Raw genomic sequence first — 14,577 nt, forward strand, 5'->3', positions numbered from 1 at the left:
GTAATATAAATAGAGATTGAACACACCTTTAGGAGACATTCAGTTATTATAGCCATTTGGTCTGGCATTATCTTGATTGCCTGCGTTATAGTGGGTTCACCCGTATGTCCGGACAAGACCTTTCAAGAATCTAAAGCGCTGTATCGACTTTAATTTGTACAGAAAACGTGACCATATCTTACTGTAATAAGTACACGTTTATAAAGATTTAGTCTATACTCTATCCTACCGAAACAGTCGATCTCACCTTGCGTACAAGAATTTAAGATTTCCTCTAACAACTGCAATACCTTGTACAAACAAATTGCTAATTGCCAAAATCTTGTCACCTCACAGCCCCATGTCTTAAACCAAAAAATGACCGTACTCTAATTTACTTAAGTCAAAAATAAAATAATTTTGTGTACACGAACATTCTCCCAATGATACAACTTTATGTCTGTTGGCTCTCACCCATATCTAATTTTTTCAAAACTATTAATGATAACATACGAAATCTGTTCAACTGACTTAAGTTTCAAATTTTAATGAGTGATAAATCAAAAATGTTCATAATAATTTCGACACGTTGGTTTGTCAATGACAAACTTATAGAACTCGTTTTTACACTGAAACATCCATATACCTATCGAATTAGGGTGTTAAAAAATCTCCCTACAAATCACAGAAGAACAAACGAGGCCATGAGCGTTGCCCCACGTCTGCAATTGTGGGCACCAAAACTAAGTCTAGTAGCATCACGAAAAACAAAGTTGTTGACTCACCTGCATAGTAATTCAATGTATCAACAAGCGGGGAAGCTTCGAACAGTGTGCTTACAAATTTTACTGAATTTTATGGTTTGGTTTGGTTATGCAATAACGATGTAGCTACGTACCGACCCCACAGTGCATTCGCTACGAATAAAGCTGGCTAAACTGGAAGTTGTGAACAGGGTCCGTCTCGCCATTCTCAACGTATGTAATGATTTAGAGATCTATGGCTTCATAAAATCATATACCATCATTCTCTCACTTTTTTCGTCTGTACATAAGAACCACAACTTAAATCTCCGATCGTATCATGCAATTATTATAATGATATATTTTACTTTTATTTTATTAAAAAAATCGTATCATGCAGTTATTACAATGATATATATTTATTTATTTTTTTAAAGAAAAGCAGTTGCAAAAATCTAAAAGTATCCGTTGTTAAATAAAATACAGACAGCCTTTTGAAAGTTAGCGTTCCACTCTAAAATGTTTTCTTTCCTCAAGTTCGAGTATACTTTCTATTGCTCGTGTCTAAATGAGTTCTATTAAAAAAAGATTTAAATTTCAATTAGTATTTAACTAGACTTCTAAAAAATAATTCTACTAAGTATATGTAATTAAAGTTACAGCCTACTGCCTAAGTATAAAGTACACATGAAGACATTAAATAAATAAATAATAATGCATGTGTAAATGGTCAATATTTAAACATATTAACTATTTTTATAAAACCATTACTTATATATTTTATGAAATAAGATTGCACTTTTTTTTTCCCATAAAATCATAATATTAAGTTGTGAACTAAGAAAGCGAAAGCGAAAATAATTTTTAGCTATATTTTAAAAATAATTTTGAGCTATATTTTCAATATTAAGTTGTAGGTCTGACTTTTTTTCAAAGAAGAGTTAGTGTAAAATGGCAGTAGAAAGCATTGGAGAATCACAAAAGATTGTCGAGCAGCTCAGTGATGAAAGGTTTACTCTCTAAAAGCTCAGAATAAAGATACTGCTGTTGTTAAACAGGGACCTGTTTGGTTTGTTGAAAAGAGATTAAGCCTACACAAAATGTATATTCTGTCAGCAAGTGGTAGGTAAGAGATAATAAGACTGTTGGATACTAGTTACTACTCACTTAAATGATATTTTGATTTATCATGTGTGAGTGTAAAAAGCAAACGGAGCTTTGCATCGTGCATGAATCAACGCATCTAAATACTAGACTGTATCTTCGAAAGAATATTTTTTAATTAGAAATGCAGAAACCACAAAATATATAGAGCATTTGAATCAATTTACGTCTACAACGTCAATAGGCAGCATATGGGTCAATGATCTCAGAAGCTGCAGGTTATAACGCTTCTTGGGAGTTTGCCAGAATCCTATTCAAGATTCGTCGCACCTCTTATCACTGAAGCCAATCAAAAATTGCAAAAGGTTATAGCATCACATCTCTAGGAAGCATTAATATGAAGAATGGAAGCTTGAACGTTGAAACTTTGAAAAGTTCTACAACACTATTCCCAAAAGATTTAAGCGCGAGGAAAAGCCGAAAGCATTTGGAATAAGTCTCAAATTGCCTTTAGAAAAAGTCAAGACACAAAGGAGGATAAAAACAAGCCCAGATAACGCTTAAATAGCGGTGTACATGGATCTTTTTAAACACAACGCAAGAAACGGTTAGCATTGATTAACTAAGTTAAAAAAGAAAAAGTAAACAAAAGCTAGTGTAGATTCATATTGGTGAGCAAGAGCAATAATTTGTTTTCACTACATTACACCTGCGCACTCATTCCAAACACGGTACTTTATAGAATATTGGTATTTGCATTCAAGAGCAACACACAACATTAATACCAACAATTTGTTGAATCAAAAAGTACAATTAGATTTCAGATAGGCGTGTTATTTTAATATTTGGAGACATAACAGTAGTATAAAGATGATACATACAAAATCAAGCTTTCTATTATATTTTATTTGAAAAGATGGCATGTAACCAATTCCTACAAACTTGGATCTAAGCTTGACAGCTAACTGAAACTAATGTGTGACTTTCATTCCTCCAGTCACACATCCACTAAACTATCAGATGAGCACACCATTGCCATTTTTTTATCTCGAGCAGCTCTCCTCTTCCAACATCCAAATGGAGGCATCTTGAAAAATCTATATTCCTCTTAACCTTTCTAAACATGATTTGATAATCCAAACACATAATAATCATTTAAATAATTGAATTATTTGTTCATTGGCCTCATCAATAGAAATAGCATGACCTCCCTCTTTGCTCTCTCCCAAACAAAATACATTATTATAAAAACCTTTTCATTTCACCAAATCCAATGGAATCTGACACGCATCTTTTAATTTATTTGCGGCAACAAAAAAATTTACTTCCGCTACAAATATACAATTTCTAACTTGCAAAATAGTACTTTCACCTTTGGCACTTTAAAGCCTTTACTTTCAATCATAGAAGACTACTTTCCTTTAGGTGGAACTCTCTTTCTTTTGAAGACTTAAACATATTTGACATCCTAAACCAACTAACCACTCCTAGACTACTCACCTTATAACAAACGCCATCTCCCATTCCATTAGAATCAACTCTCAAGATGCTCTTGCTTATCTAAGCACTCCTATGATGAAGCAACACCCAACCTGTTGGATTGTTTAATTTCTCCCACCCCAATGGCTACCAAAAGGATGTAAGAGAAAGATTAAAGTAATTAGGATATTTAGAGGGAAGCAAGATAAGAATTAGGAAGTTTTCATATATTAAATATTTGCTTGTGAGTGGCATGTCAGCCTAAGATCTAGAATTATCTCATCATAAAGCTACTATCAAATCAAAAAATAGAAGGTAAACCGCAATTTTTGTTTCAAGATAATTGTTAAAAGGATTTGTCATTGTAAAGAGGTACGCAACCATTGTCATCCTATAGTGAAAAAAATAAGGTCTCACTGGAAAATAGAAATCGATATTTCTGAAAGTTTCCCACGCCACTAGGTAGTTATGGGTGTGAAAATAAGGCAAAATGGAGATCGCAAATGGGTATGACAAGCAAAAAAAATCAGTGCTACAACTTAAAACAAATCAGTTCAAAGATTAAAGAGGATACAGTGTTTACATTATAACAGAGAAAGTCATACAGAAGATATCTGTTGAGACATTCATCTTTATCGTATTTGCGGTTTGAAGAATAGTTGTGAAAAGATACATGGAAACAGAGAATTGAAGAATGAACATATGACAGTTTACGTGAAAATGGACTATGGATGGACTATCATTACATCTTATGTGTTCATCTTCACATTCGTATTCACAAAGAACTTCAGTAAAATCATATCATTAAAAAAAAATTAAAAAAATTTGTCACATGAAACATCACAGACCACTGGCTTTGACTGTTTACATTAATTGTATGCTACTATATCTTCTTTCAATTTTGAAATTTTCATCATCTCTAAACTATTTGTTTCTTCTAATATTTACAACTTTTCTTCTAAATCTTCATTCTTTTTCTTCACCTATCAAACAACTTTACTTTTTCATGCAACTCCCAAACTCTATAGCCATGATAAATTGTAGAGACATGAACATACATTGCAGAGACATGAACATACAAGTACCAACAATGTGCGCACAAATGAAATTGTCTATTTATTCTACTTGAAAATATTAAATACTTTATATAAGTCTTAAGAAACACGACAAGTTCTTGGAAACTAAAATATATCCTTGATAACTAACTGGACGTAGTTTGTCACCTCTTACAACCATACTCTAACAAACTGCAGAAATTGAAATTAATACTGCCAACATACCTTCCCATCAATGCATTAATTCCAACATATTCTTGGTGATAATAGAAACCGTAAAAGGTATGATTAGAATAAGAAACATTTCATTGACAATGGTTCTGATGGTGGAAGATAATCAAATCCATAATATGGCACGTTTCAACTATTGCCACCATTTTAAGCAACTCCTGCCTGAATCAACTTGAACCTTGTGTCATTATGCGGCAATTTATGTCTCACGCACAGAATTAGCTAAAAGTGATAACAATTTTTGCACCGATGTGATATTCGTAATCAAATCCATTTGTAAGTAGTAATCTATTGTACATAAAGTATGTCCTGATTTGCAGTAGAATTAGTTACCGTGGGTCATTGAACGCAATTCCAACACATTCTTGGTAATAATAGAAACCGTAAAAGATATGATTCGAATAAGAAACATTTCATTGAAAATTGTTCTCATGATGGCAAATATTCAAATACATATTTCAACTATTGCCACCATTATAACCAACTCCCCTCTGAATCATCTTGCATCTTGTGTCATTATGCATCAATTTATGTCTCACGCACAGAATTAGCTATGAGTGTTAACTAATTTTTGCATCCATCTGTAAATCGTAATCAAAATCATTTCTAAGCAGTAATCATATTGCACAAAGTATGTCCTGTTTTGCACTAGAATTAGTTACCATGGGTCATTGAACGTTTCCTGACATTGCGCTCTATTCTTACACAAATAGATCTTCTTTGAAGAGAATAAGTTTCTGACAAAGGTTTGAAGCCCTTCTCGCACTTCGACTGAGACGTAAATAAGCCATTGTACATAAAAACTTCAATGCACTGTAGATTGGGTAAACCTAAGACTGACCTTAAAGGTTACCAATTCAATTACATTATTGACTCTCTCGATTAGGCTCTATGTTGTTCGAAAAAATGCCTTGGCAAATAACACATGAAAAGATCCACAAATGGTTCTCTCGCAAAGTTAACGACTTCATTGCTGATGGGATATTAATAATTCTCACTTGGGTTACCTTAAGTTCCTCTTCGACTAGATTTCTGGATGTTTTAACGAACAAAATTGTTACTTGGATTGTTCAATTAATCAATCAATAGAAACATTTTAATCTAGCATGGTAGCGTATCGTGGAGATAATTGTGAAAGATGATTCCTTTTAACGGTGTTGACCTACACATCACTCCACGAAGTCATTCATGGACATTCCACGTTGACAGAGAATGTTTGCTCGTGAAGAAGCAAGTTGAATCGCTCCCAATAGATTAATACCTCTACCTTACTAAAAGGTTGACAATACGTTTAGTTCTTGAAGAAGTGCACAAAGTAAAAAGGCGAGCATCAGTAGTACTGAGCACCAAGAGCATTAGGAGAATTCTATGGAGAGATAAGAAGCTATTTTACGTGAAGTAACAGTAAAGGGACCCAAGACCTAGGAAGACACTATGCACACAAGAGACAACAAGGCTATGAAAGCGGTGATGATGAATATCACTCGAGGTGATCAGAAGAAAATTTGAATAATATCTTTTTTAGTTTGTCTAAATGTTAGTAATTTGCATTTTTGAAGGCCTTCTGGTCATTTTTAGGCCTAGCAAGCATCGCATACTTTTTTTAAATTCTCATCTACAACTCTTGGAGACCTTTCCAACGAGTTAAACGGCTCGTAATTTCGAGTCCCGAGAAGAAAGTTATGCATAGTTGAAGTTAGGATAAAATTTCATATAGTTTTTTTGAAAATTTCGTAGTTTTTAGATTTTATTATGTAATGAACAAATGTGACCGTTGGACTTCAATTCTCAAGAGGTTTTTGTGACCCTTGGAATCTCATGAACTTCTATATGTTGAATTTTCGAATGGAATAGATTACTTTTTGGCTTGCTTCAATTCTATGCTTCCTGGTTATTTTAAACAGAATTTACAATACCGCAAGTTCTCACTCAAGTGTTGTCATCCGAATCCATAATTTGGATCAATGGTATCAGAGCAAGTTCGCTCCTGTATGTCATATCACACGCAATCAACATATCAAAGATTGGGGTTGGAAACAAGGAATCCTTCAAACTACCTTCATTTGAGATGCACACGATCGCAGATGGCTAAGTTGCAGACCGACGATGACATTAAGACGTTAGTTGAAGATGCACTAACAAAACGACGTGAAGAAATGATGGAGCAGTTCAAGAAAATGCTAGAAAGTCATGGGTCACAAGCAAACCCACTATTCACAGGGTATACGCCATTCAAGGTGCAAGTGAATTTTGATATACCCACATTCCAAGGAAAAATCGATGCAGATGCTATTGATGATTGGGTTTCAAAACTAGAAAGATATTTCTCTGTCAATCAGTTTTCAGATGAAAAGAAGATAACTTTCGCTCTCCTCAAAGCTGAAAATCATGTGAAAGATTCGTGAGAAGCAAAGTTGGCATCCAAGGCACCAGAAAATGGCAGCACTTTTATTTTTTATCAAAAACCCACATGGGGAGAATTCATGGAGCACATAAAGGAAGAATATTTTCCTATTGATACATATGAACAAAAATATATGCAGTGGCAATTGCTTCAACAAAAGAAGGACCAAACTGTTCAGGAATATACTAATATGTTTCATGCCTTAACAGCAAAGCTTGGCATCAAAGATTTTGGGAAGCAGAGAGTGTTGAAATATCAAATTGGACTCCACAGGTACATCCAAACCGAAATGGAATTCCTAAACATAGAGACTTTACCTAGTACATATAAATTTGCTACCAAAATTGAGGAGAAATTCAAACAGAAAGGAAGGAGAGATAATTTCGCAAACAACATATGGAAGGGTGAAAGTGGCAAAACTACATGGAAACAAATCTCTAGGGAACCCTCTCCCAATTCACCCACAAAAAAGACATGGAGTATGAAGAAGACACAAGAAAACGATGTGGTGTGAATTCCATAAGAGTCCCTCGCATAATACAAAAGATTGCAAAACCATAAAAAGCTTAATGATGGAGATGCATGAAGACAAGGCGGAAGAATCTAAGGTGGCAGAAACTTGCACAGAAGGAAATCATGAACAGGTCATTGAGGCTGATCCATATGCCACGGTAGCTACTACAAGGATATTAACCTGGGAGGATGAGGAGAGATTGTTCCATTCACAAATGTGGGCCGAAGGAAAAGCCCTGCACTTTATTGTTGATAGCGGAAGTCAAAAGAACCTAATATCAACAGAGACTGTGAAGAGACTAAATCTGAAAACAACCCACCTGCAACCCTATTCAATGGGATGGGTTAGTCAAGGAAGAGATATCCAGGTGCACCAGCAATGTCGCCTTTCATACTCTATAAAGCCTTTGAAAGATGAGGTAATATGTGATGTGGCTCCCTTAGATGTTTGTGATGTTCTGTTGGGACAACCATATATGTACCAGCGACATGGTGTTTATGAGTTCAAGCAACGTGACCATCATATTAGGTGAGCAGAAATACCGAATACCAGAGGTAAGCCCTGCATACACTACCTCTTTGATTAGTGCCAAGCAATGTAACAGGTTGGTTGCCAAAATGGGAACATTCATCTTATTAATGATTCGTTCTAAAGAAGAAAGAAAATCAATTTATAATTCCCATACCATCACAAACACCACAACACTGCAGAAAATATCAATGGATCAAATTTTGATGAAATATGACAATCTGTTTAAGTTAACAACTGGGGTACATACACACTGCCAAATGAGACATACTATTGATTTCATACTAGGAACTCCATTACCTAATGAACCAGTCTATCGTAGGTCAGTATTAGCGAATAATGAAATTAAGAGGCAAATACAAGAATTGATTGAGAAGGGACATATTCATCCAAGTGCATAACCCTGTGGCAGCCCCATTGTTCTAGCAAAGAAAAAGGATGGAACTTGGAGACTTTGTATTGACTATAGGGCCTTGAATAAAATTTCAGTCAAAAATAGGTATCCACTTCCCCGGATAGATGATCTCTTGGACCAGCTTAAAGGGGCCCGATTCTTTACCAAAATTGATTTGAAATTAGGATAACATCAAGTACCAATTGAATCAGCCGATGTGTGGAAGACAGCTTTCAAATCTAAAGAGGGATTGTTTGAATGGCTAGTGATGCCTTTCGGTCTAACAAATGCTCCAACGACATTCATGAGAATGATGAATGATATACTTAGACCATTCACTGATTCCTTCATGGTGGTATATCTGGATGACATACTCATCTTCAGCAAAACTTGGGAGGAACATTTGCAACATGTGGAAAAAATTATCTCAACCTTACAAGAACATGGGCTTTATGCAAACAAAGAAAAATGCTTGTTTGGTATGCAGAGTATCAAATACTTAGGATACGTTATTGACATTGAGGGTGTCCATGTTGATCCAAAGAAGATACAAGTGATTAAAGACTAGCCGTCTCCTAGAAATCTCACAGAGTTACGAAGTTTCCTCGAGTTGGCAAACTTATATCGCAGATTTGTGTTGGGATTTTCCCATCTGTCTTGGCCTCTAAATCAGTCATTGAGGGGGCGGACACAAGCAAAGTTTAAATGGACAAGTGCTCAACAAGATGCATTCGAGGGGCTAAAACGAAGGTTATGTTCTGCACCAGTTTTATCTCTTCCTGACCTGCAACAATCATTTGAAATACAAACAGATGCATCAGAATATGCTCTAGGGGCAGTCCTCATGCAGCATGGTCATCCAATTGCATATCACAGTCAAACTTTTTCTGATACAGTGCGTCGATATGCTACTTACGACAAAGAACTATATGCTATTGTTCAAGCCTATAAGAAATGGAAGCATTACATTTTGGGTAAGGAGACTATCATCCACACAGATCACAAGCCCCTCCAATTTTTGCAAACACAAGGGAAGTTGCAAAATGATCGACATCAACGATGGTCAACATATCTTCAACAATTTCACCTCAATATTCGCCACAAGAAGGGAAGTACTAACAAAATAGCAGACTGTTTGAGCAACCCTCCAATTGCAGCCATAAGTATGGTTTTGAACTCATGTGGTCTGAAGCCTTGGCTTGCTTGTACGAGAACGATGTTGAAATTGCAGATGTTTATAATCAACTAGTGAAGGGACATCAAGTGAATGACTTCTATTTGCAGGATGGAATGCTTTGTCACCTTGGCCAAATCTTTGTACCCAATGTAGGACGCAAAAAGTTGATGTGGGAAGCTCACTATAGTAAGGTTGCTGGTCACTTTGGTATAGGTAAGACTAGTGCTATACTTCAGAAGTATTTCTATTGGCCAAAATTGTGAAATGATGTTATTTCATATATTCAAGCTTGTACCGCATGTGCTATTGCTAAGCCTGCCAATCGTAAACTTGGGTTGTACTCACCACTTCATGTTCCTAAAAAGCCTTGGCACTCAGTTTCTATGGACTTTATGTCTGGTCTTCCTACCACCAAATGAGGCCATGATTGTGTATGTTGTGGTATGTTGTGGTACACCTTTCCAACGAGTTAAACGGCTCGTAATTTCGAGTCCCGAGCAGAAAGTTATGTCTAGTTGAAGTTAGGATAAAATTTCATAAGGTTTTTTGAAAATTTTGTAGTTTTTAGATTTTATTATGTAACGAACAAATGTGACTGTTGGACTTCGATTCTCAAGAGGTTTTTGTGACCCTTGGAATCTCATGAGCTTCTATATGTTGGATTTTCAAATGGAATAGATTACTTTTTGGCTTGCTTCAATTCTATGCTTTCTGGTTCTTGTAAACAAAATTTACAATACCACAGATTCTCACTCAAGTGTTGTCATCCGAATCCATAATTCGGATCACGAGGTGTCTTCTAAAGATTGAAGCTTTTCTATAATGCAACATTAGTTTCTGAACCAAACGTTACTGCTATTAATGTCGTATGTGCACGCTCCTTCGATTATTAAGCATCATTTTTCCTAAGACACTATCCTATTCAAATTCTCTCCCTAGAAGAGAATCCTTAATTGATGGTTACAAGCATTCAAATTTTTAGCATGTACACCGTCGATAAACTCAACTAGGGAATCTAGAAGGTGTACCACAACATCTATGCAATTACTTCTCGTAAAAATTCCCTGTTAACGATCTTTCCGGTTTCAAAGATTCTCGCTTAATTGATGGTTACAAGCATTCAAATTTTTAGCATGTACACCGTCGATAAACTCAACTAGGGAATCTAGAAGGTGTACCACAACATCTATGCAATTACTTCTCGTAAAAATTCCCTGTTAACGATCTTTCCGGTTTCAAAGATTCTCGCAACCTATTACTTTATGCGTAGACAAAATAATCAAATCGATAGCTACATAAATAAACAAAATGCATAATATCAATGCTAGAACAGTATTAAAAAATTGTGTCTTTTGTCCTTAATTTTCAAGGATTGAAAGAACTGCACTTCTACTATGCCAAAGATTAGATCAGAAATAGAAAATTGCGCACTCAATCTCTGATTACAGAATAAAGACTTCAATAACAACTTGCTCTCTGTACATACACGAGATAAATGGAAGCATACAGATCTGAAAATGAAATTTTCTGTATTGAAAATTGCTTACAGCACACTGAGTTCGAAGACTGGACAAACTAAAAAAAACTAACTAAAACACCTAAAAAATAAAGAATCTCACGCATCGAGTGCAAGAGAAGTAGAAACTGCAGAAAATACTAAAAATAGCTGAGATCCTGACAACGAGGAAAGAGCTAAGTACATGTTAATAGAACTCAAAACTATATTGAATATTCTGCATACACGTAGATCTTCAAATTTGAGATAACCTACTTAAATAAAACAAAAACATCGATACTAATAAAACACCATAAATGGTCAAACACATTAACTTTATCACATCAAAAATACACGGTTGGATTTATATTGTTGTTCCAATCTGTCTTATTTAATTCCAAATTCACAACTATTTGGAGCAAGCTTGTTATTTTGTATTCTAAATCTCTTCGAAAACTTTGTTGCATATTTTGCTTGTAAAAAAATATTTTAAGAAAAATCTAAATCTATTATTTAAAAAAAAAATTTAATAGCTTTTTTAAATCAATGATCAGAAAATCAATATTTCAAATGTAATTTCTGTCATTCAATTGAAAATATTTAATGAATGAGACAATTAAATTAGAGAATTCTAAAAAGATTCTACATGAAAAAAATATTTCAGAACAGAAATAAGAAAAAAATATTAAATACTTATTTGTATTTACTTAGTTGACCTATGATCTAGAATTATCTATGTAATGAATTGTTCTAATAAAGAGGCATCATGTAATGGGTTTGAGTATGAGGTGGCAACATGACAGCAATTAAGAATGAATTGAATGCTGTAGCATTCTAAACATTAGTAATGATTCTAATTGCTTGATTAATGATAAAGTGATGTAGCACTGAACGCAGTTTTGATGAATCTTCATATTTATATTTTGTAAGATGTGTTGATATTTTTTATTTCTGCGTATTATGTTTGTGTTCGTTTTTGTCTCCATCCACCCCAACAGAATGACATCAGAACAGTTAAGATCGAGGGTTTGTAAGAGTGGACATTATAGAACGGAAGATGAATGAGAAGCTGATCAAAGGTTGCTTAAGGCCTTAAAAAAATTAAGAAAGCTGCTGTCTGAAGAAGCCACCAAGCATGTTAAAGTAGAAGATATGTCCACCGGAGCAGATCGATGTTGGGATTAAGGTATCTCAATCTTTGCAAATCTTAATATTGATTTTGCATTATTTATTTATTATTTTATTTATTGTTTGTCTACAAATGTCTAGTTATCTAGTGGCAGCCAAATGCTTGGTGCCATCCTACTTGACGATGACTTTATGACACATATATTGCATGTGGAGGTAGGCTTCCCACTTTGAAGATCTTGACAAGTGTCAGCCTATGACATATTGAACAAGTGGTAGGAGATACCTTTTTCACGGAGGTGGGTACCCAAATTGGGTTATAACAAGTTGTAAGAGAATAAGCTAGTGTTAATCATCTATGACAGATTCTCTTACAGTTGTAAGTGTAGTAAATTATGACGGTTGTAAGATGCGTAAGAGCATCTATCATACCTCCAAATAGTAAATTTGGGTGCCATAGGAGGTTTGAATGGAGAGTCATTTGGAGATGTACATGTCATTTGCATGCTTTTCGGTGGCCCAAAAATAGGGCCAAATACTTTGCAAGACCCCATCTTGTTGCTTCATCTAGAAGCTTCCTTCTTTGATGTATTTCTTTATAAAAGGTAGCCCAAAAATAGGGCCAAATACAGTTGTAAGTGTAGTAAATTATGACGGTTGTAAGATGCGTAAGAGCATCTATCATACCTCCAAATAGTAAATTTGGGTGCCATAGGAGGTTTGAATGGAGAGTCATTTGGAGATGTACATGTCATTTGCATGCTTTTCGGTGGCCCAAAAATAGGGCCAAATACTTTGCAAGACCCCATCTTGTTGCTTCATCTAGAAGCTTCCTTCTTTGATGTATTTCTTTATAAAAGGTAGCCATAGAGAGTAGTAGTCATCTTAAGTTTTGCAGGTGAAGTGTTATATTGTCGGAATTAATTCAAGTTGTGGGATGTAGTTGTAGACTCTTGTTGAAGAAACTAAGTGCTGATATTGTATTGTAAGAATTTTGATTACTAGAATACAAAGAAATGTGCTTTTGGGGTGTGGGGTTTTTCACACGAAAGAGTTTTCCCCATGATATATCTTGTGTTCATTGTGTTTATCTTTATGCATGTTTATTATCTACTTGTAAATGTGTTTCCCTTTCTGTAATGCAAATATTTTTTCTTTACCACACATGTAATTATTGCATCCACTAGCCAAGTACCATTTTCCAACATTATCTTGTTCACCAATGTTGCACATGATGAACACTTTTGACTGATCATCTTTAGCCTTGTTCTCAGAGCCACATTTCTATTTTGTTTTGAATGATCATATTGCTTTTTTAGTGTTCATATTTGAAGTAATAATAACATTATATAGTACTTTTTTATACCTTTCATTTGACCTATTGTTGTTTTTCTTGGCTTCATAGCTAGGTTGTTAGCCACTTGCTCCTTTTTGACTATGGCTTCTTCTAAAGCTCTCTACTTTAGAGATGTACCTTTTGAAGTTGCTCTATAGGGTTGAACAACAACACCCCTCATGGGGATTCGCGGGTGATGCCTCCCTTGTGGATATAGAGGCAACGCCCCAACAAGGTTAGGGGCAACACCTTTCAAGCAATTTCACAAATTTTTCACTCAAGGATGAAATTATTAAAGCAAGCACTTTCTTGTTTACAAAACTATTTTCAAAATGATATGCACCTAACCTTCCTTCCAAGACCTTCATAGAAGGACCTAAAAATAATCCAAGTTGCCCAAGAGGGACTCTAAGTGATCCAAATGAAGACCCAACCCAAGATTTAGACCCTAATGTGAACCGTTCCCATACGAGTACAAGGCGAGTTTTAGAAGAACCTGATAGCATAAGAAAGGAGTAAATTGAGATATAAAAATAAAACCATGATTGATAGCACACTATCAAAAATTAAGTGCATTACTTGCTTGTGTTGTTACAATAAGAATATTATTACAAAGTGTAATCCATCATATGTTACCATTAAATTAAAGTAGCATTACTATCATCCAGAAAATAAATTGTTTACAAATTAAGAATAAAAAATATATAAATTTACTAAAAGTTATCAAAATTTTGATTTTGCAAAGACCAATACAGATACAGTACAGTTTTACAAGACAACAATTAAACTACAGTTTTACAAGACAACAATTAAACTAGTAAACATAATTTTTCCCTTACAAAAATAGTTAATAAATTAAAAATTATATATTCAAGAATGAACTTTTAACAAATGAACTTTAAAAAAAACATTATAACCATGCAGTGACTATCAACATAAATGCGCACAATGAGAATGTGACGCAAACTCCAGCATCCAGTTGAATAGTTAGAGGTCAGCGAGTTGCCAAT

General features: G+C 34.7%; 1 long non-coding RNA gene across 5 annotated transcripts in view; it reads right to left on the minus strand.

Annotated features, from left to right (window-relative positions):
• Nucleotides 1-496: 496 nt before the first annotated feature.
• The window catches only part of LOC131060792 (uncharacterized), a 54,458-nt gene continuing 40,377 nt past the window's right edge, over nt 497-14,577 (minus strand). Inside the window, exons 4-5 of one of the 5 annotated variants that reach the window (XR_009110443.2) lie at nt 878-1,023; nt 497-764 (exon numbers count right to left, since the gene is read on the minus strand). This is a non-coding gene — a long non-coding RNA (uncharacterized LOC131060792). The other 4 variants (XR_009110444.2, XR_009110449.2, XR_009110448.2 and 1 more) reach the window with 4 other exon arrangements.

This window comes from Cryptomeria japonica, chromosome 10 (genome assembly GCF_030272615.1).
Source record: "Cryptomeria japonica chromosome 10, Sugi_1.0, whole genome shotgun sequence".
NCBI classification, from domain to species: domain Eukaryota; kingdom Viridiplantae; phylum Streptophyta; class Pinopsida; order Cupressales; family Cupressaceae; genus Cryptomeria; species Cryptomeria japonica.